Source organism: Epinephelus moara, chromosome 18 (assembly GCF_006386435.1).
Source record: "Epinephelus moara isolate mb chromosome 18, YSFRI_EMoa_1.0, whole genome shotgun sequence".
NCBI classification, from domain to species: Eukaryota; Metazoa; Chordata; class Actinopteri; order Perciformes; family Serranidae; genus Epinephelus; species Epinephelus moara.
The window spans coordinates 40072673-40079803 of record NC_065523.1 but is presented as its reverse complement, the minus strand read 5'-3'; the positions used below and the strand labels follow the sequence as shown (position 1 = coordinate 40079803).

Genomic DNA, 7131 nt, shown 5'->3' with positions numbered 1-7131 from the left:
TTAAGCTTTTCATCGACCTTCTCAACAATAAAATGATGAATATATCCCTCCAATGCGTAGTTTAGGCCATTTTGGTTACTTCTCAATGACATCTGATTGTTATGTCCCCAAAAATCATCAGTTGCCTCCTGTGAAATGCCGTGTACTGTGACACCTGCCATAGCGCNCAATGCGTAGTTTAGGCCATTTTGGTTACTTCTCAATGACATCTGATTGTTATGTCCCCAAAAATCATCAGTTGCCTCCTGTGAAATGCCGTGTACTGTGACACCTGCCATAGCGCCGGTCACTGAATGTTGATAGTTTGTCTGAGTGAGTGGAGGGGGGCGTGGCTTAGCCATAGGTCAATTAGTCAGTACTCAACTGAGGACACTGGGACTTTACTCTGATTGACAATGTGTAGTTATTTATACTTATCAGGTCCGACTGATCCCAAACAGCTGGAAGAAACTAAAGATGCACACCAAACAAAAGTCTGGGTCTCAGGAGGATATTTGTTTATTCAATACTGTAGATAAGTGAATGTCCACAACATGATAACTGTCAATATCACAGTTTACCCTAAAACTGGAACACAGTTAAAATCCCACAACATAAATCAAACTGCAGCTGTCAGTAAAAAGAATAAATATTTTACAAAGATTTAAAATGTTAAAACTGTTTGTTCTTCCTGCAGCTGTTTCACCTGATCACTACTTAATCAAGTCATTTTTAGATTCTCACTGAACCTGCTCACAGCGAGTCTGTCGACCAGTCAGGACACAGAGCCTGAGCTGCACCCACTGACACATAACTACCAACACACACACACACACACACACACACACACACACACACACACACACACACACACAAATCATTTTTTCTATAGTGCCAAACCATGCAAACATTATCTCAGAGCACATTTCCTAACGAGCAGGTCAAGCTCTGTACCTTTAACCAAAAATCCCTCCCTGAGTGAGCACTAAAACTTTCCTTTTAACACACAACACTCTGATCTGAGCGAAAAGTCCTGAAATCCAACAGTGTCCCCGTACTGTGGGTGTGGGAACAGACTGACGTCCCCATAAAGTAGGTTTACCAACACAATAAAAACTATCCCCTCCCAGCTTTTGCATTTAAAACAAGTTTTTAAACTTAAAGTCCAAACCAAACAGACAAAACTCAAACACAGTGCAAACACACACTAACACACACAAGACACACAAAAACAAACACACAGACACACAGACAACAGGAATGAGACAAAACAAAGTTTGAAAAAGTCCAACACAATGAGCTCCATGGACAGACACACAGACAGATGTGTCCATCAACACACAGACAGATGTACAGATATGTGTATAGATGTATATATTAGCAGTGTTTTACCGGCAGCAGAAGTCAGATCCAACCATCCTGCTCTTTGTGTGTTTTTTCTCTTGTACTCCTGAAGGGGCGAGTCCAAATCACTGAAACAGGTTCCTCTCCCTCTGTCTGTGGCCCCGCCCCTCCCTGACCTGCCAGTCTCAGCATGTCCTCCTCCTCCTCCTCCTCCTCCTCCTCCTCCTCCTCCTCAGGTTTGTACTTCCTGTTTGACAGAGGACTGCAGCTCTGTGTGTGCAGACCAACAGCACCCTCTGGCGGCTCTCAGCAGGCGGTGCATCGTTCTGTTGAAACATTAAAAACAAAGGTTTTTGTATCTGAGTGTTTTTCATATTGAAGTTGTTCTGATTGATCCAGGTTCTGTGCACTGAGGCTGCGTATCTGTAACTGCATCTACACACTATTACAACTGTCTTCTCCTGTTTCCTTCCTGTCACAGTGTGATGTCATTGTGGTTTATACCTGATGTTCTGGTCACATGATATCTGAGCTCCTTTGATCTAGCTGCAGGCACTCACTTGTGTTTTCCAGGTGTACCGAGGAGCTTGGTGTGTGTGTGTGTGGGTGTGTGTGTGTGTGTGTAACACAGCGTTGTCTTAAATTACTCTCCAACTTTATTTTAATTTTTAAAAAAAAGTCAACTCCAGATGCACAACATCGTTCTGACCCAGCTGTGCTCAGTGATGAATCCCACTCCATCATAAGTCACCTGTTAGCACAGGTAACACACCCTAAACACTATATTAGGGCAGGTGTTGTGCCGTGTGCAAAGATTCTGTCACATGACCACCAAAAGAAGACTGTAAAAAGAAAAACGTCAGCAGGAGTGAAATCGACATTTTGTTAAATAAATACAGTCAATGTGAGTTTCCAGAGTCAGAACTGGTGTTACTGGAAAATCTAAAGCTCAGAAGAGACAAATATTTGTTGTGACAGCAGCAGAGGAGCAGGAGGAGGAGGAGGAGGAAGAATAAGAAGTACTCAGATCCTTTACTTCAGTAAAAGTTTGGGTCACAGTATTAAACTGGTTTTAAAGTAAACTGTGATATGAAAATTGAAGGTTATCATACTGTGTCCATCTGATTTTCTACGATATAAAAAAAAAAAGCATCCTGAAGGAGAATCTTAAATATAAACTCTTTTACTGTTAGTAAACAGTATGATGTTTTTGGTGGGCGGGGCTTAGCTGGAGGCAAAACAATTCTCCACAGACATTAGCTAGTGCTAGCTAACAAGTTCTGTTTTAGACGATGGAGGAAGATGATGTGAGTGGTGCGTTCAGAAACACTCATTCTGAGTGTGGGAGCGCACTCTGACACAAACTGGAGCGTTTGTAACTTCAGATCGCTGTCTGAATGTACCGTTCATTTACAGTACCCACAGCACTGCACTCTGAGTGACTCAGCAGAGCACCGAGCGGAGTGAATGTGTGATTAACTTAACCGTTGGTTCATTCATGTAGAAATATAACGCTGCGTTTCATCCACCAACAGGGCTCTCATTTTAGTGTAGAGCGTCAGACTGAATTTACCAACGCACCATGTCAGGTCACTCACTCTCCGGGACCGCCAGTGTTACTTGAATAAGTAAACACTGACCAACGGGACCAGACTGGCCGACCCGTATGCTCTCACTCAGTGGATGGATGATGTCACAGGAAGCCAATCTTACAAAGGAGGACCACACTTGTTTGTTTTGCTATGGAAGCTAACGTTAGCTAATGTGCTAAAAAGTTAGCGTTCCAGAGAAATCCAATATTCCTCTTAATCCCTCCCCAGTTTCTGATGAGGTGGACATGATAACCCTTAATACACATAACCTTATTCATCCCTACAACAAGAAATACTTTTTCCCTAACCTTTTTTTATTAAAGGATTTATTAAGCTTAATAAAGCACTGTTCTCGCTTTCGATCCAGTAGCTGCAAAAAAGCATAGTTAACTGTTAATAAGTGCATAATAAAGTATGTTTTAATCTTAATAAAGCAACAAAAAAATCTTAGTAAAGGTTTAACAATGACATAATATGTAAGTTAGTTAAACTCAATAAATGTGTTTGTAATGCTATTATAAACAATTGTAAGAAACTCATAAGGCTTTTATTAACGTTCTTAAGCAGTCTATAAACTGTTAACAAGTTTCTTATAAGTGCTTATAAATGTCTTATAATCTAACAATTAACATGTTTATAATGCTATTATTAACACTTAAATAGTCTTATTAAACATTTAATAATGTTAATAAGCATCTTATAAGGAGTTATAAGCACCTTATTACATATTAACTAACGCTTATTACAAGGACCTTAAAATAAAGTGCTTCCCAATTTTTTTTATCTTTTTCACTTTCATTGTTTTTTTAAATATGTTTTTAAACATTTTTTACTTTTGCTTGTTTAGTGTTTTTTTTAATCATTATTATTATTTATTTTATTTATTATTATTGTTGTTACAAGAAAATGTCTTATTTTATATTTTTATTTATGTTCGTATTTTCTTTCTTCATTGCTTAAAATATTCCATTCATATATCTCATTTTTATTTTATTTTTTCCTTTATATATATATATATATATATATATATATATATATATACATAAAATCTCATCTCTTCCTCTCGTTGCCTCTTTTATCTCCCCTCCTCTCTTTCTCTCCTCCCATCACATTCACCACCCTCCCTTCCTCTTCCATTATCCCTCCTCCTCCTCCTCCTCCTCCTCCTCCTCCTCCTCAGTCTGCCTCAGCTGTCCTTGCTGCTGCTGTTTCAGATGGAGGCTGCAGTATTCTGCTGAGTAGCAGTGAGCCAGCATCCGCTCGCTCTGCCTCCAGCCGTCAGCCTTCAGTCAACCGAGACAGCAGCCTGAGAGTCCTGGAACAGGAAACTACAGCACCCACAATCCTCCGGCTGCAGCCCAGACTGTTGCCTGGCCTGGAGCAAAGCCCCGTGGAACCCTGGGAATCGCGGTCCTCACTAAGCAGCTGGTGGTGGAGGCAGAGAGGTAGAGAGGGTGACGTGCCATGACAACCGTCAGAGGAGGAGAAGGGTGAGTTTATCTGTTTGTTTACTGCCTGATGTTTCAGCCCGCCGTCCTCCTTTTCTCCCTCTGTCTGTCATCATCGTTCTCCCCCTCTTCTCTCTCTCTCTCTCTTCATCTGTGTCATCACTCCTTTAATCTGTTTTTCATCCTCCATCTTTTCATGTCATTTCTGCTGTCAAACATCTTCCTGCTCCGTCGCTCTGACACTGCATTTTCCTGTTGGAGCTTCAGTCTTATGGGAACGAGCAGTGTGCCTTGTTGTCTCATTACATCTGAGTGTGTGTATGTGTGTGTGTGTGTGTGTGTGTGTGTGTGTGTGTGTGTGTGTGTGTGTGTGTGTGAGACCATCTCCACCCAGTCTGAGCTAACAGATCAATCTCATGTTCACTAAATGTCTCCTCGTTCAGGAGGTGTCGGTGCTCCTCGGTGCGGCAGAGTTTAGATACAGGAGAGGAAAACACAGCATGAAACATGAGGTGACACAAAATGACACGACAGACCGTAAAGTACACAACACTAAGAGATAACATGACACGACACCTCACAGGACACGACACAAACAAACCGACAGATCCAACATCACAGTGACTGAAACAACATGAAGTCATCCCAACATGTAGCTGTGAAACACGGAGGCTCCGCTCACACAAGACGTTAGGAACCAACACCACATGACCAACACGTGACCACACAACATGATAACACACGACTTCAGAAAGCATGACACGGTTAGACATGACACGACAAGATATAACATGATGAGATAAAACATGACATGACGAGGGGATAACGCCTGGCGAGGTGTCCGTTATCAGTTTATAACGACCTATACGGAGGACGGTTCACGCCTCCGTATAGGTCGTTATAAACTGATAACGGACACCTCGCCAGGCGTTATCCTGCTCACACCATGGTCACTTACCAAAGAAATAAAAAGTCACAATATTCATTCATATTTTTAAACTTTCACAGTCAAAAGTTCTTTCCACATGCCATAACTTTGTTTCCATGGTAACACCTGAGGGTTTGACTAATACCTGGAGCATTGCCGCTCTGTCAGGCTCTGATACAATGGAAACATTGTTTACTGCTCCAGTTAATAGGACGAGCCTCAGATACGACCCAACAACAGGAGGTATTCTTGTCCGCCCGGCTTACGGAACCCCTTAGCTCAGCTGTTAGCCAGGAAGCTAACGTTATGCTAACAAATTTCAAAGTCAATAACAAACAGTAAATTTGTCGGTGAAGATTCTCAGTCATCCAGGTCATGGTAATCGTAGGTGATAATATCGTAGGCAACTGGACTTGCTTGCGTTTCTTGAAGACATAATTTCGCCTCTCATCCAAGAAGCTTCTTCAGTTCTAAATGACTGGTGCGAAGTTGCAGGCTTTAAACCCTGTGTGGGTGGGAACCCTTGCAGAGTTGTAGGGGTCACGTGAGCTCTTAGTTTCAGAGTCGTTAAGGTCACAATGTGAGTCATTAGAGTCAGGTGGGACCAGGGGTGAATGGGTGTGAAGTCGTCTGGGAGGGATCCCAGGACTGCACTGTAGGTGGATGATAAATAGTGTCGTAGGCCACCCCCTCTGTTTAACAATGGTTGTTCCAGCTTGATGTAGATGGCTTCTTTTACTCCTCTTTCAAACCATCTTTCCTCCCTGGCCAAGATGTGCACATTGCTGTCCTCAAAGGAGTGTCCCTTCTCCTGTAGATATAAGTGGACAGCTGAGTCTCTCCTGTGCTGTGCCATGAGTGTGTGGAGCGGTTGTTTTGTCTCCCCCATGTATAAATCTGTGCATTCCTGGCTGCACTGAACTGCTCACACTACATTACTCTGCTTATGACAAACAGTAAATATAATCTGACAGGATGCTGAACAACGACACAGCGAGGTATCAGTGATGTCACTGTCCCCAAATCAAGATCAAGATTTACACCAACAAACAAAAGAAACGTCATGTGTGACGTCACTGTCGGCCGCAGCCTGAAGCAGCGAGCTGAACAGCAGACAGGAAGTGACACGATTGTACTAAAAGTGCTGAAGGACTAATGTTACTGTCAGTGTTGCTGCCAAGCCAAGAGGCTTGTTGCTATGGTTACTAACATTAGATACAGGCTGATACCATCATGTAGCCGGCGCAGTAATTCGGAACAGTGAACGGTTTCACCAGAACGACTCAGTCCATTATCAGTTTTAAACAGACACCCTGCAGCCAATCAGAATCCAGTATTCACCCAGACGGTGGTATATGACATGATGCAACATGAAGCAACAACATGTAACACAACATTTAAGACCATCACACAACAAGACAAGACCATACAAGATAACACAAAACATGACATGACAAAACATGACACAACCAGATAGAGCACGACACAGCAAGACATAATATGACATATAATACGACATATAACATGACATAACACACAACATGACATAACCATACAAGATAACACACAACATCACATAACCATACAAGATAACAGAAAACATGACATAACCATACAAGATAACACACAACATGACATAACATACAAGATAACATGCAACATGACATAACATACAAGATAACACGCAACATGACATAACCATACAAGATAACACAAAACATGCAACATGACATAACCATACAAGATAACACAAAACATGACATAACCATACAAGATAACACACAACATGACATAACATACAAGATAACACGCAACATGACATAACCATACAAGATAACAC

At 41.8% G+C, this 7131-nt stretch overlaps 2 protein-coding genes across 5 annotated transcripts in view; one reads left to right on the top strand and one right to left on the bottom strand.

Moving 5' to 3' along the window:
- Positions 1–1499, bottom strand: part of arhgap27l (Rho GTPase activating protein 27, like) — a 48158-nt gene extending 46659 nt beyond the window's left edge. For all 3 annotated transcript variants that reach the window (XM_050068908.1, XM_050068909.1, XM_050068910.1), the window contains exon 1: positions 1372–1499. The gene's annotated coding sequence lies outside the window, so the exon portion shown is untranslated. The remainder of the gene's footprint in view (positions 1–1371) is intronic.
- A 2638-nt stretch (positions 1500–4137) lies between these two features.
- Positions 4138–7131, top strand: part of samd14 (sterile alpha motif domain containing 14) — a 27462-nt gene continuing 24468 nt past the window's right edge. The window contains exons 1-2 of one of the 2 annotated variants that reach the window (XM_050068917.1): positions 4138–4405; positions 4807–4875. The gene's annotated coding sequence lies outside the window, so the exon portion shown is untranslated. The remainder of the gene's footprint in view (positions 4406–4806; positions 4876–7131) is intronic. The other variant, XM_050068916.1, reaches the window with a different exon arrangement.